The sequence below is a fragment of the Thermobia domestica genome, chromosome 2 (assembly GCF_964235325.1).
Source record: "Thermobia domestica chromosome 2, izTheDome1.hap1.1, whole genome shotgun sequence".
NCBI classification, from domain to species: Eukaryota; Metazoa; Arthropoda; class Insecta; order Zygentoma; family Lepismatidae; genus Thermobia; species Thermobia domestica.
The window spans coordinates 308,455,364-308,469,988 of record NC_137455.1 but is presented as its reverse complement, the minus strand read 5'-3'; the positions used below and the strand labels follow the sequence as shown (position 1 = coordinate 308,469,988).

The 14,625-nt window shown below is 37.1% G+C and overlaps 1 protein-coding gene across 2 annotated transcripts in view; it reads left to right on the top strand.

Annotated features, from left to right (window-relative positions):
• Nucleotides 1–14,625, top strand: part of CenG1A (Centaurin gamma 1A) — a 107,081-nt gene that overhangs the window by 47,492 nt on the left and 44,964 nt on the right. Inside the window, exon 1 of one of the 2 annotated variants that reach the window (XM_081748945.1) lies at nucleotides 10,348–10,487. The exons of the other annotated variant lie outside the window; for it this stretch is intronic. The gene's annotated coding sequence lies outside the window, so the exon portion shown is untranslated. Of the gene's footprint in view, nucleotides 1–10,347; nucleotides 10,488–14,625 lie in introns of those variants that run through there. 2 annotated transcript variants of the gene reach the window in all.

Below are 14,625 nucleotides of genomic sequence, written 5' to 3'. Positions count from 1 at the left end.
CGATGCAGAAACCCTTTCTGCTCTGTCGTTGAAGCAGCAATTCGCAAATGGTTTTTCGTCTTTAAACGTCTCTGTCTTTCAATTCATGTGGAACCCAATGTGACATCTTTTGAATCATTCCCATGGCTTTCAAGCGTTTGGAGACTGTTGTTTGATCAACGCCTAATGCTGCTGCAAGTTGTTCCTGCGTTTGACACGAATCCTGCTCGAGCAATGCTGTTAATTCTTCGTCTTGAAAGTTTTTTGGCTGTCCAGCTCGCTCTTGGTCTGCCAAGCCGAAATCACCACTTCTAAACCGTGCAAACCACTTCTGACACGTTCGCTCAGCTAGAGCATGGTCACCATACACTTCCACCAAAATACGATTACTTTCAGTCGCACTTTTCTGCATGTTAAAGTAATGCAGCAGGACACCCCGCAAAAACACTTTATCAGGCACAAATTGTGCCATGTTCACTTAACTACAAACTGGTGTTGTTGACGCTTTAATCCACTGCCCTATACTACGAACGATACGCGATGACAGGGGTTTGCAACACATGTGTGGATATACGGAACTGTGGGACGCTCCGTTCGTTGCGCCATCTCTTGTCCACCCGCACGAATTAATTCCGAGACCAAATACAAATAGCGCCGTAGTTGGCGGGTGGCTGAAGCTCTGCACAGTTGCCAACAACATGTATCAAAATTACCGCTGCTTCCTCGTATTTCCTTTCCATCTTTCAGATTACTGACAAAGTATCGAGAAAGGAGTATAAACACTTTTACCCAAAGTAAGTGCAAACTTATCTCAGTAGTCTCCAATCTTCAGAAAATATCTTGAGGTAAATGTTGTTTCGATTGATTTTCTATAATTCACATTCCTTTCTTAATTGTGAAATAGTATCGTTTAAAACGTTTATATATTAAAATGTACTTAAAATATATTTAGCACAGTTACCTTTATTATCTTCATTATATAAAAATAAAATCTATTGCATTTGATAAATTTTAATCATTACGCGTAAAAAAGTAATACCAACCAATCAAAAAATGAAAAATCGGTACTTTCAGAAGATCAATCTTGCACCAAAACGGCGCCCCCTACATACTCTTAACCAGCTGCGCCCCGAATTGCCCCCCCCCCCCCCGTAGATCCGGCTATATATATAATGGAATGATGTAACTCCCGAAAATTTAGGGAAGTTGTTCCTTGTATCAGGTGAAAGAAAAATCTAATAAGCATGTGTCGAAAATGCGAAACAACAACTTTTGAAATGTTCTCTTGCAAAGTGTGGGTATTATTACATAGAGTTCAAGGAATTACACTGGAACTAGCATGCGCTCTATGTAAATATCCATGTGTTACGAACCTCAGGAACCGGCGAAACGAACTGTATGAAGGGAGACTGAAGTATTAATTAAGTTCTGGTTTGGCCGGTATCAGTATATTCTGAAACATGGATATTTGGATTAAATGTGTTCCTTTGTATGTAATTCGTTGATTCACTTGCGATAAGTCCTTCAGTTTTAATATGTAATGTTTTCCATTTTTGGTTGTTTTCAACTCTGAAGGAACGCATTTTTCGAACCGTTTATTAGAAGTTTTTTTCATTTAATATAAGAAATAGCCTCCCGAAGGTTTTTTTTAAAAAGTTACCTCGCACTCTGTATATAAATTTATGTATCCAAAAGTATTTTTCTATCCAAAATTGAAATCTTAAAGCCGTTCCTTATCTCGTGTGTATTATGTATTCGAAAGAATTGTGTGTATAAACGAGAAATTTATTGCTGATTATATTAGTTAATGGAATACAAATAAGCCTTATGAGAGAGATCTTTTAAATCTGTGGGGGGATGGTGACTCAGTGATAGTGCTTACCTTTGGTGCGTGAGGTCCCTGGTCAATCCCCGGCCAATTAATTTTATGGTGGCCAACATATCGTGTCAGTGGGTTTTCTCGGGGTACTACGTTTCCTCCCACATTTTCATCCCAATTCTTTCATCATCATTCACTTGCCTTAATCATCCATCTGCCTTAGCCATAAGGGCATAACCGTGGGACGTTAAACTGAATTTTTTTCTTTTAAATCTGTGCCCGATATAACTGCAGTCGGAACGCGGAAGTGTCGTTTTAAGAAATCAGGCGTTTTCTTCGTCGTTACATGACTCACTGTATCGGTACCGCTTATAATTACGACTGAAACAAAACTTATCATGAAAGCGTATTGATTTGTACTCGAGACTATTCACCTGTGCTGTTGATTATTGCGAAACCGCAGAAACAAGTTAGATAATATTGTAGCAGTAACAGTCACGGATGTACATACTCGCCAAGATAATAAAGGAAAATCCCATTTTCTTAAGTTAAATTTCTTATTGTCTTTACATATATTTATATTTTTAATACTTACGTCGTCTTTCTCCAGTTTATTTGGGTCATATTTTGCAGACATAATTATTTCCAGTGATTCTGCTGTATTTTCAATTGCAGTCTTGGCTTGAACGTCAGTTACGTCAAAATCAAATTTATGAGAACTGAATAGAATAGCAGTTTTATGATTGTTACGGAATTGGTCCTTATTGCAAATAAAGAAATGATACTACTAGGACACACGAAGCTTTTTCCTTCAATTGTGGGAAAGTACGATGGCTCAATAGTAGAGCACTCACTTTTAATGCTAGGGGCCACGGTGGCTCAGTGGTAGAGCGTTCACCTCTGGTGCTTGGGGTCCCAGGTTCGATCCCAGCTCCCGCCAAGTGAACTTTGTGGTGCACAAACACCGTGTGCGTTGGTTTTCTCGGGATTCTCCCGTTTCCTTTCACTTTCTTCATTCCATCATTTAATTCATTACTCATCATCACCGTCTCTAGCCTAACCGGTATAATCGTGGGACGTAAAACTCAAAGATTTCATTTTTCACTTTTAATGCTAGAGGTTCTTGGTTAATTTCCAGATCATGTGAGTTTGCTGTAGGTAACGTCGTGTCTGAGTTTTCTCGGGTCACTTTCCAAGTATGATCTGCTTCCTTTAACACAGGCGTCGGACGTTAAATTAAAAAAATTAGTTTACATATCCTTTCAATCTGAAAGCAGGTTTTTGAATTGATTAACAGCAGGCAAGTGAAAGTGTAAAATAAATAAAATAGATGTACTTCTTGTATGCCTCACAATTTTCACCTGTAAACGTTAACTCTTACATATTTTCCGTTCATCATTCTCTGTTATCTTTTCAAGTAGCAAAAACTATGTACGAGAAGGGAAAATAAATAAATAAAAATAAAGGGAGAATACTCGAAATATATAAAACTTAACATTGGGGCTTCCGTCAGTGTAATTAGTACACGCTTTTCTTTCAGTCGTTCTTGGGACGTGGCAAACCTAGATCACCTAGCTATTTTAACTTTTCTCCTATTCTCCCATTGCTTGCTTTACGGATGAGTTAACTATTTGTAGAACACACAATAATTTAGTGTCTGGCCGGTTGTTACTGTTTCTATTTGTAGTTCGTATTGATACATTTATCCGTTTCGGCTTTTGACCTTGATCTTTGCCAGATTTGGCATCTCATCAAGTACTCTCATGTTAATTTTGGTCCAAATTCATCTGGCCGTTCCTTAGAAGTGAAACTTCACAGACAACGAAATGATGGAAACGAGTCACCAATTCAAAAGTGCACTAAAAATATATTGTCTTTTTATGATTCATGTGTCTGAAAATAAGATCGATGGTCGTCTTTGCCTTTCACCTCTGTCTTTTGTTCAGTGTTAGGTTTCTTGCCTGCTCTTTTGTTCTTCGTGTGGTTTGGTCAGAAGGGAGCAGCAAACTGTGACGTCACAGTGCATTAACTTGGAAATTATGCGTCAAATGGCTTAAGGATCAAAGCTCATCGTAGCAAACAAAATATTGTTTGACCCTATTCTGGCAAAGTAATCGAATCGAGATTGCTACAGTTTACTGCACCAATTCAAGATATTTTATATTTTCATATTTATTTAGGCCTACCAGAAGATATCAAAGGTTTTCCAACTCAGAATCTCCATACATCATTGGCGAATTTTCCGTACAAGCGACGTATCCGTATCATCTAATAAATATATATTCTAGTGACGCGTATATAGTAGGGATGGCCAAAAAGTTTCGGTTCCGTCGGAACCGGTTCTTGGAGAACTGGTTCAAGACCTGGATCCGAAAACCCGGTTCCAGAACCGGATCTTAGGAACCGGTTCCAGACCTTGATCAGAAAACCCGGTTCCAGAACCGGATCTCAGGAACCGGTTCCATACCTGGATCCGAAAGCCTCCAAAGACCCGTAAAGGAGGCACAATGTTCACCTTCAAAACACTGCAAAGGAGACCACGCGCTTGTGCCCTTCCCGCCCAGACCCGCTTGTGCCCACCAGAAAAAATTTTGGTCCACCAATGGGTGTTTAGTCAATGAGTTTGCCGGTTAAACAGTTTAGGCAAATGAGACAAGCGGCCGCCGCCTGGACGCCTGCCTGTCGCTTCCACCATTTCATTTAGCACACTGTTTACAGCCTGCCAGCAGCTCTGGTTTAGCGTAGGGATGGCCACAAAGTTCTAGAACCGGTGGACCAGACCTAGATCCGAAAACCCCATTTCAAAACCGGGTCTTAGAAACCGGTTCCAGAACTAGATCCGAAAATCCGGTTCCATAACCGGATCTTAGAAACCGGTTCCAGACCTGAATCCGAAAACCGGTTCTGCCCATCCCCAGTATATAGAGTTCCACGTTACATAATATTCTTCATCCGGCCGTTTGTTTCTTTTAGCTGCAAACAGGATCCTCAATACTATTAAATCGGATTTGTGGTGGGCAAACACCGTGTGTGGGGGTTGTCCGGTTTTCTCTCACTTTCTTCATTACACCATTATCATACATTATATTACAATATATTGCATCTCCTTTAACCCATAATCGTGGATCATTAAACAAACTACTGAGGATTTATATATAATATATGAGGCAGGATCAATCGGAAACTAAGATTACAAGGCCGATATTTCGGGAGTTTCGTCTATTATAGAGGAATAAGGATTTGATTTGATTGTCAGTTTAGCGTTCCTTTCAGCAGCGAGGCTATATGAGACGTGGATCTACAGTTTAACGTGGAATCCGAACCACATGAGCTCCTGCCGGAGAGGAATAAAGAAAGAGTGTCTGTAATTGTAATACATGAAGTTGGTAACTGTGCAGTTTCAGCCAACCGCCATCTACGGCGCTAGTTGTAGGTAAACACAAATGGTGACTCGTTTGGAAAACTCGTCTTGCGAAGAAGTCCGCTCAGTTTTTCGATTTCTGTGGGCGAAACATGTAATTGCGGCTGGAATTCACCGGTAGCTGGTAGAGGTTTACGGAGAGACTAATGTCTCGACAGTATGTCGCAGAATGATGTCGAAAGTTCGCGGCTGGTAGAGGAAACGCCACTGACGAGCAGCGCAATGACAACACAGCACGGCATCAACAGATTGGAATACATCTCGCGGGAGGAGCTAATACAGGACAACAGGAGGATCACGGTACATCTGATAGCAGGGTGTCTTTCGGTCCCAAAATCACGAATGTCACGAAAAAATCGCGAAATTACAAAAGGTCATGAAAGAAAAAGTCACGAAATTTAGCTTTTGGGTCACGATTTTTTTTATCTGTACACATATAAATAGTGACTTTGTTCTATAAAACGTGGAAATTCACCGCCAAAGATGTCTGTAGTTGGCTTTAGGCGCTAGCAAATCGCAAGCAAAGCATGCTTCTATCACCCACATGAAAATTCGGCCTGATTCGCACCTAAATTCGCCCTTGAGTGTGCTACAAAATTTTATGGTTTGGTAAAGAAAAGGTCACGAAAAAGTCACGAAATTTCATTTTGGAATTTTAGTAGACACCCTGGATAGCAGAATTTTGAATGTTCCCTCTACTTGAAGGAGCACCTAGGAGGCCGTAGCTTCGCTTCAAACGGGGAGGTGAAATACTTAGTGACAACATGGCTGAACACGCAAGGATTACATTTTTACCAGAAGTGATTCTTCCAACTCACCCCACGATGTGACAAATGCCTAAACTGATATGGAGACTGTCGACAAATAACCTAATGAATGTATTATCTGTTGGCTGTATTGGTTGTATGAAATGATATATATACACGTTTTACTGGAGGCTTTGTAACTTTACTTTCTGATCACTCCTCGTATATAAAGAACTTGTATTCATATCGTCATGTTGATGACAACTCATGCAATCAGCGAGTAGTAACGTGTATTTGCCGCTGTCAGTCTACTTTTAATTTCTGCACCAACTTTATTTTCATTTGTTACACCTGAGCATGAGCTCCGTTTAGAATTTCAAACTATACTATGCGTAAGTATAGAGTAAAAACAGTGAGAGATACTGAGGAGTGCTTGCTAAAAATCGATACAGTGTCCCAAGAACAGGTTCCAAAATTCCATTAACGTAGTATTGAAACCTGAAGCGGTAGAAATAAACAATTTCCGGTTTTAACGATGATCGTCATACAATAGAAACTGGTAGAAGCGGTTTTCTGCAGTCAATTTATCGTTTGTATATCTACCCTTATTTATCTGTTTACTAAAATCGGGAGTAACAGATCCCTATAACTTCCGGTTTTAGAGGCTGCGATGGCTCAATGGTAGATCATTCACCTCTGGTGTGTCGGGACACTAATTCAGTTCCTGTTCGCGCCAGGCAGGCTTTGTAGAGGATAAACAACGTAGTGCATATTTCTTTTTTGATTCCATCATCATCAGTATCTCATTTTGTTTTTAATCGTGAGACGTCAAACTAAAAATGAACTATCAGTTTCAGTTTTGATCCCCATAGGAAAAAAAAAAAAAAAAAAAACTAAGAAATGACTTTCCAATATGGATTCAGCATCCGAAGAATAAGTTCCATTTCGACATTCAAATCAGAAGTAGTAGTAATCTGTGATTTCCGATTTCAACACATCACTACAGTGAAAATATGGTAATAGCAAAAAGCAGTTTTTAAAATATGAATTGAGTACCGCAGCGATAGGTTCCATCTTTTACTTTAGTCTTCTTTAGCAACCGGAAATGACCGCTTCTGGTTTCAGTATTAACTTATATAGAAAAATATACATATATATAATTATCGAATTATGAATCTAGTTATCTCGCATAATCCTCGTTAATATTGCAACTTTGAAAGAATATATTTAATTCGACACGTATTCACAACTTCTGAGTACTGTAGTAGAAATATATACCACAATTGATCAATGGTTGCTCTGCGCAGCACCGTTTTTTGCGTTGCGAGTCACTTTCTAAGTATTGGCATTTTACAATAGGAAGGACATAATAAATAGAACATGAAATTGAATTTTCAGCACAGTAGCATTCTCAACATACAATGCTCTGTTTGTCTTCTCAAAACATTCGATCGTATCTAGTCACAATTGGCAGAATGAAAGCCAAGTCATTTCGTGCAATGCTTTTTAACAATTGTTTCACAATGTGGATCGATCGTGCGTCTTCTTCACAAAGATTAACAACATTCAGTGTCTTGTTGAAAGTAATGAAATTTTGATATAAACTTTTAATTGGTAACAACTGAGGGGACAGCCAGAACCCAAATTATGATAAGTATATCATGAGTTTAGAATTTTTCATAGGTGCTGTAAAAGTTCCCAACGTAACTCTCTTCCGATGGGTATTATCACTAGGTTGGACGTTGACATTGTGGACTTGAAGTATTCTTTTACACATTGCATAACAGAAAACTGCAACTGAAGCTATATCTAATGTTAAAAAAAAAAAAATAAATAAATAAATAATAAAAAAAATAAATAATAAAAGTCAACGCTTACTATAAACTTTCAAAAATACTTAAATAATAGCTTCAGTTCTTTTTGGCGCTCAAAAAGCTGGCGGGCCTCAGCGCCAGGCTAGATCCACCACTGATTCCATCCAGTTAATACCGGTTGTGATGTAAGACTAATTTAGATACAACTGTGAGTAATCTTAGACGAAGATTTAAGAGATATCTTAAATCTCGAAATCAAGTTTTCTGCCTTTTGCAGAAAATAATAAATACAACTGTTTCTTGCTGTACTACAAGGTTAATATCCAGCAAACATGTAAATAGGTACTTATGGATATCATTCACTATGATAGGCAAAATTATCTTTACTACGATCTCTGTAAGATTCCCGGGGCGGTCATGTGTACAGGGCTCCCAGCTGTCCTATTTTTCTATTTTTTCCTATATTTTGGAAATTTGTGTTTATTCGTCCTATATATGTCCTATATTTTAATCTTGCCGTATATTTCTTATATTTTTCAGTGATTGAAATTTTAAAAGTGCATGCAAAAGGTAGTTCTAGTGATGATTTAAATTGCTACATATTAGCAGTATGCTTAGATGTGTCTTAGCATTATTTTTCTGAGCGACAGTCACTAATCCTCACTATTACTTTTTTTAAAATTTGTTTTTTCCTATCCTCCCATGGCCACTTTTTTCCTCATCTTTGTTTCCTATGTTCCTATTCTTCCCCAGTGAAGCTTAGCTGAGGAACCTTGGCATGCTCCAGTTTCTTATAACGCAAGCTGTGTTAGCATTTTCTTTCAGCAATGTGTGCAGCAGTATTGGCTAGACATTGAGGTGTGCTGGTATTCACCAACATATCCCAACGGCTTCCAATATTGCTGTACATAATACGTGTCCTGAAAAACCTGGAAATAAAAGTGTGTCGTGGAAACGCTTTGGAAAACTTATGGAAAGCGGACAAATGGTGAAAATCCTTGGAATGTCCTGAAATTTATGTTATATAACAGTTGTTAGAAGTGTATATATAAAATTTGCAGAGCTGTGATAAATGAAATGCTGTTACGTTATTTATTTCAGAGGGAAATACTTTGATCAAATAATTCAGTGTTTAATTAGATTCAAGTATTTTATTACAGAGAAATAAGTTATCAATCTTCTTTTTTCCATTAGAAAGATATGAAGTAACGAAAAATAATGCCAAAATAAAGTTCATCTGTAAATAAAAGAACTAGAAGGATAGTAGGAAGGCAGAGAAATAGTTAATACTTTTGAATGCATTAATTAAATTTACATATTCAAAATTATATATGAATAACGGCATGCTAAAAGTGTTAAATGTCATAGTAATCCTATAAATAAAGAGTTAACTATTTCTTTTTCTTCTAAGGCAGTGCGAATATGTTCTGAATTCTAAAGATATTGGAGCTGCATTTTATTTATTTATTTATTTTTTTTTCTATTTTGAATAACAAATAGTTGTCCATTGGCGTGAAGGGTAGCCTTTTCTTACAATACATTTATATTTTTTTTCTGTGCTTCAGAACATAATATTCCACTGTATAAACTAAACTGTCCTGTTTTATAAACCAAATTGTCCTATATTTTTTCAGTGCCCTGCTGGGGGGCCTGTGTGTATGATTTTTGGAGTAATAAAGTATAAATAATTTGTCTAATCGGTCTTTACTGATAAATTTGCTTCATAATATGTTGCATACTAGATTACTTCTGCGTCGAAATGGTGCTTTTATTAATACGGCAAACGAGAATGTTTACTAATTCATCTGCAGGGGGGGGGGGGGAGAGTTTCGGAATATCATAGCGGAATAGTGACGTAGAATGGAGTTACGTGGCGTACGAGATATGAATTTGATACTGTTGCACCAGTTCGTTTCGGGGAACATAAACAATGTATTCTGTTCCGTTTTCGTGTATATCTTTCCATCAATTTCTGTGTCATAATTAGTTTATAATGCACGACATAATAAAATATAAAATTAAATACAGTAAAACTCGTTAACATGACCATCGGTCTGTTTTTTGCTGCATATGTGAAACCATGTATGGTCAACGTGTGGTGTTCATATCATAGCAAATATTACTTTGTGTAGATCGAGAAATATTTAGTAACGAAACATGTTAAGAAATCTCTTTTTCTGTTTTCAAATATTTTTAGATGTAGTATTCAAATATTTATTTATTGTCGGTACTCAAAAAATATATTTGAAACAGTTTATGTATAATGAAAAAGTACATCCTATTATTGAATAGATTCTGTATAGAGTTTTTATTTTCGTACACAAAACTTGCGTTTGATCTTTTACCCCTACCCCAATTATAAAAGAATGTTCTTCACCTTCAAAGCGCAATGTAGAAACTATGTGCTTTGACCTGGAATCCGTTCGTATGCTCGTGTTGTTATTGCTAACGCAAGTGTTAAATATTTTTGAGATCCAGGTGCGTGTTGTGCGTGGTTAAGAGTTCGAACGCAACGCTGTCTATATTGTGCCCGAGAAAGCGACCAAAGTGTGAGTCGAGAGGGTTGAATATTGATTTCCCAGAATGCTCGCTGTGTACGAAATAGAGGACGCCTGGTTCCGCGGGTAAAGGAGCGAGCGAGCATCTCTCTCTCAGCGGTGGTAGTTTGAGTATCGCTTCTTGGTTATTTTATACGTTCAGGACGGAAGGTGAGTAGTATCTATCAGCAATTGATTTTTCTGTGGAACTGTTGGTCGAGCTGTTTTAGATAGGCTGCTTTCGTGTCATGTTTGTAGCATTCCGGAGAGTTTTAGCCTGCATTGTTGCGGGGTGAAATTTGGCACAAATTCTGCAGGTGCAGTTGGTCAAGGTCACGGGGGAAACAAATAACAGTTTGCTTATTATGCAAATATTAGCATTTATGTTTTATTGCGCGTGTCGTGGATGTTTTCATTTTTTATTCGCTCTTTGTATTCTTTTTCAAAGATAAGAGTTCAGTTTTAATTTTAATCTTTTTCAAATAATCTGATATGTAAATATGCAAGCAAGTTTTTTTTATATAGGCTTTTATACAAGGTGAACCAAAATTGTGTGCCTTCGTTTCAAAATTACATCTAGAGAATATTAAAGATTTTATTGTAACAAAAATGTAAAAAGATAAAATTTTCTAAACTTAGTTTAAATTTCAAGATCTCTACTGTACTGATGATACAAACGCATGTAATCCACTTTTAAAAGAGACTACTTGACCAACTGAAACTTAATGACTTAGTTGACAGTGTTGAGTGAATTCTTCAATATGTGATGTTTCCATTATAGTTTTATTTAAATGTTATATGCTCAATGAAATATTTAATATAGGAATTTTTTCTACTTTGTATATTATTTTTCACCCCTTATGTTTTCGTCTTACTCTGCCATAATAATAATAATTTGGATTTTAGTTGTAAAGCAGAAAATTATTGTAATTTGGTGGAAGCTTATGTAAATTTGGAGTATATGTAAACCCCTGTCTGTAAATTGCAGCACATAATAGTAGGAGGTCATGGTAATAGGTCGCGAAACATGAATACGTATGTACGTTGGCATTCTTGTGCGTGTTCGTATTTTTTATTTTTGTGTTTCTTTCTATTTTTTGTATTTTTTCTGATTCTAGTGTTAGTTTTAAATTGATAACATAGATGTAATATTTTATGTAAGACTCCTGTAGTTGGGATTCTGTTGGAGTCAGTGGATTTAAATAAATAAATAAATAAATACATTAATAATAATAATAATAATAATAATAATAATAATAATAATAATAATAATAATAATAATAATAATAATAATAATAATATGTCTCCTTTTAGGATAGAAGCTTGCTTTAAAAAGTAGATTTTGAGCATTTATTCGAAACCTGTTCGAGACATATCCATACTGCGAATCGAAACTGGGACTGCACATGTTAGCACATGGTTCTGTAACTGCATTTATTATTAATATTTTAATTTTAAAGAGAGTTTTAAATTTACTCCAATACAAATATTATGCTTACGGAACTTTATTCATTATTTTGTATTGAGACATGATAGAAATGTGCAAATCATGTTTAAGCAACACTGGTTTCTAGAAACATTTATGTATTGTTTATTTGAGTTTGTTTGTTATTTAAGTTCCGAAAGGGAAAGGAATTTGGAAAGAAAATTGTCCACAAAATATTTAAAGATGTGATTTAAAGGTTTGTGAAGGATCATGGTAACCAGTGGCGGGATTCTAGCTTTTGATATCTATCTGCCAGTGAAGTGAGAAAGTTTACAACTCTTAGGAACGTTTTATAATAATTGACGGCAGACATGTTGAGACGATTTAACACTTCTTATCTTAGGGAAATAAATGTATACAGGGTGATCCATTATGGAAGTGAGGAAGTGGGAAAAGATTTTTCTGATTATAAGCCATCCTCATTATAACCTTCAGCTGTTTGCGCCAGAACAAAATGCCATTTGTAGGAATGTTATTTACGCAGCTAAAGAGAATCGTCTTGCCTTTAATTTGAGAGATTTGTTGTTTAGAACTACTCGTTTCCTCCTAATTTCGCTTTATTACGCGTATTTAGTGGCGTGAAAGCCTAACTTTAACATCCATACAGTATTATGCTGTTAAAATTCTAATTGTTATTTCAGTCCTTAAACGATTGTTGAAATAATTATCTGGATAGCGAATATTAAGTAATGGATGGAAAGTTGGAATGTCAGCTGTAGTTTTATAAAACTGTCAGTACATATTAAGTAGATAGTTCTATTTATTTATTTATTAATAATAGAAAGCCCACAGTTTTCTTTTGCACTAATAATAGCCATTAGGAGTATACGAGGTCTGTCCCGAAAGTACCGAGCCAGTCTCTACCTGGACTGTAATGCGCATGCGTGAACAAGGAGGCTTTATTGTTCGATGTCGCTGAGTGAAGACTTGTAATGTGTAATCGTCGTCAAATTCTGCACTAGAGCTTTCTCTTGGCCAAGCGGTTAGCGTACACACCTTTGGCTTGAGAGATCCGGGTTCGATTTTCGACGAGCTCATGTGGTTCGGATCCCACGTTAAGCTGTAGATCCAGTTTCATCCACTGCTGAAAGGGACGTTAAACTCAGAATCAAATCAAAATAAAATTCTGTGAAGGATTCAGAAATGGCCAGGAATCCGTTGAAAGCGATTCATATCCTGGAAGACCGGCAACAAGCAGAACACCAGAGAGTGTGGAAAATACGGGCTGCAGGCGACGATGATCAGTGACGGATATTTCGAGAAATAAAAGATGAAATGGCAATACCAAAATCTGAAGTGTCCAAAATCTTGTCGGAAGAGTTTGGCATGGAAGGTCACAGCAAAATCGTTCCGTTTCACTGTAGGTGTCACCAGAACAGAATATCATGCAGCAATTGCTAATAACTTGTGTCGAACTGCGAACCTGTTTACTCAAAATCATAAAGAAAATACATCTACGGCTACGATGCGGACAGAGCTCCTCCGTGGATAAGCGGTTAGCGTACGCGCCTTTGGCGTGGAAGGCCCGGGTTCGATTCCCGGCGGGAACTCATGTTCGGATTCCACGTTAATCAGTAGGTCCACGTCTCATATAGCCTCACTGCTGAAAAGGGACGCTAAACTCAAAATCAACTCAACTCAACGATCCGGACATATGAAGGCTTATCGTCCCAATACAAATCCAGTGGTTTACTGTGTCCGAAGAAGGTATGAAAAAGTTCGAGTGAAGTTAAGACAATGTTGAGAACACAACTACAGCAGGAGTATGTTCCTCTATGCTAAGCAGTGATAAAGGAGTAATATGTTTATGTTCTTTGTTAGTTGCAAGATTAAGTATGGCGAAAATGATTGCAATTCTGTGTTAACTGATTGCTAGCAGCTTCATCATGATAACGTCCCTACTCATTTATAGCATCTTATGATTTTTTTTTTTTTTTCGATACAGCAAATCGCGCAAGTGTCTCAGCAACCCTCTGACTCAGATTTTTTGCCCTGACTATCAATGGGATTCAGGTCATACGACGAGGTGGTTGTTCGCTGTTCCAACAGGATTTTGCAATGTGTTTGAGCAGTAGAGACGACACTGGGGAATATGAGAGGTCCCAGAGTGTATACACTGAAGGAGATAGGCATCGTCTTACGTGTAATGTTTCTTGTGCCGTATACTGTTTTCTTTAGTAAATATATATAATTATTTTGTGTTATGTGGTTCGATTCTTTTGAACATACCTCGTAAATAATCGTGAAATTAATAGTTCATTGAAAAATCGAGAGAAAACTGGCATGTGCTGAATAACATGAACACTCTGAGGTAGAAAATATTTACACGATCTGCTATGAAAAACTTACTACGCCAGAGATGAGCGGTTTTATAGTGACTGACTTGTTTTAAAGAAGCGAATAATGTGTTAGACAAGAAACAAGACGTAGTTTGAGTAAGGAATTTGGGGAAATCTCCGCTGTCAGTAGTAGTTTCTCTGGAGACCGTAGTATCTCGGTGCAAAATTTCTCGAGTGGCTATTCAAAAGCCACAGCACTTGACTGTCGACATCTATTGTTATAATGAGGTGTTGAAGATTGAGGGAGAAAGCAGTTTTGTGTTGAAGCTTATTGTTTCCAATATTAGATATTGATTTTTCTTCTGTTTAAATGGAACCATGATCTGTCGTGGTATAAGCATCTTTATTGACAGGCTAACTGGATGTAAAAGTCGCAACCCGAAAGCTGTTCAATGACAGTAAATGTTCAAAGCGTTATATCTTAAATATGCTTCTATACTGTGGTATCTTTAACATTTCATAAACTTGTTATAATGTTAGCATA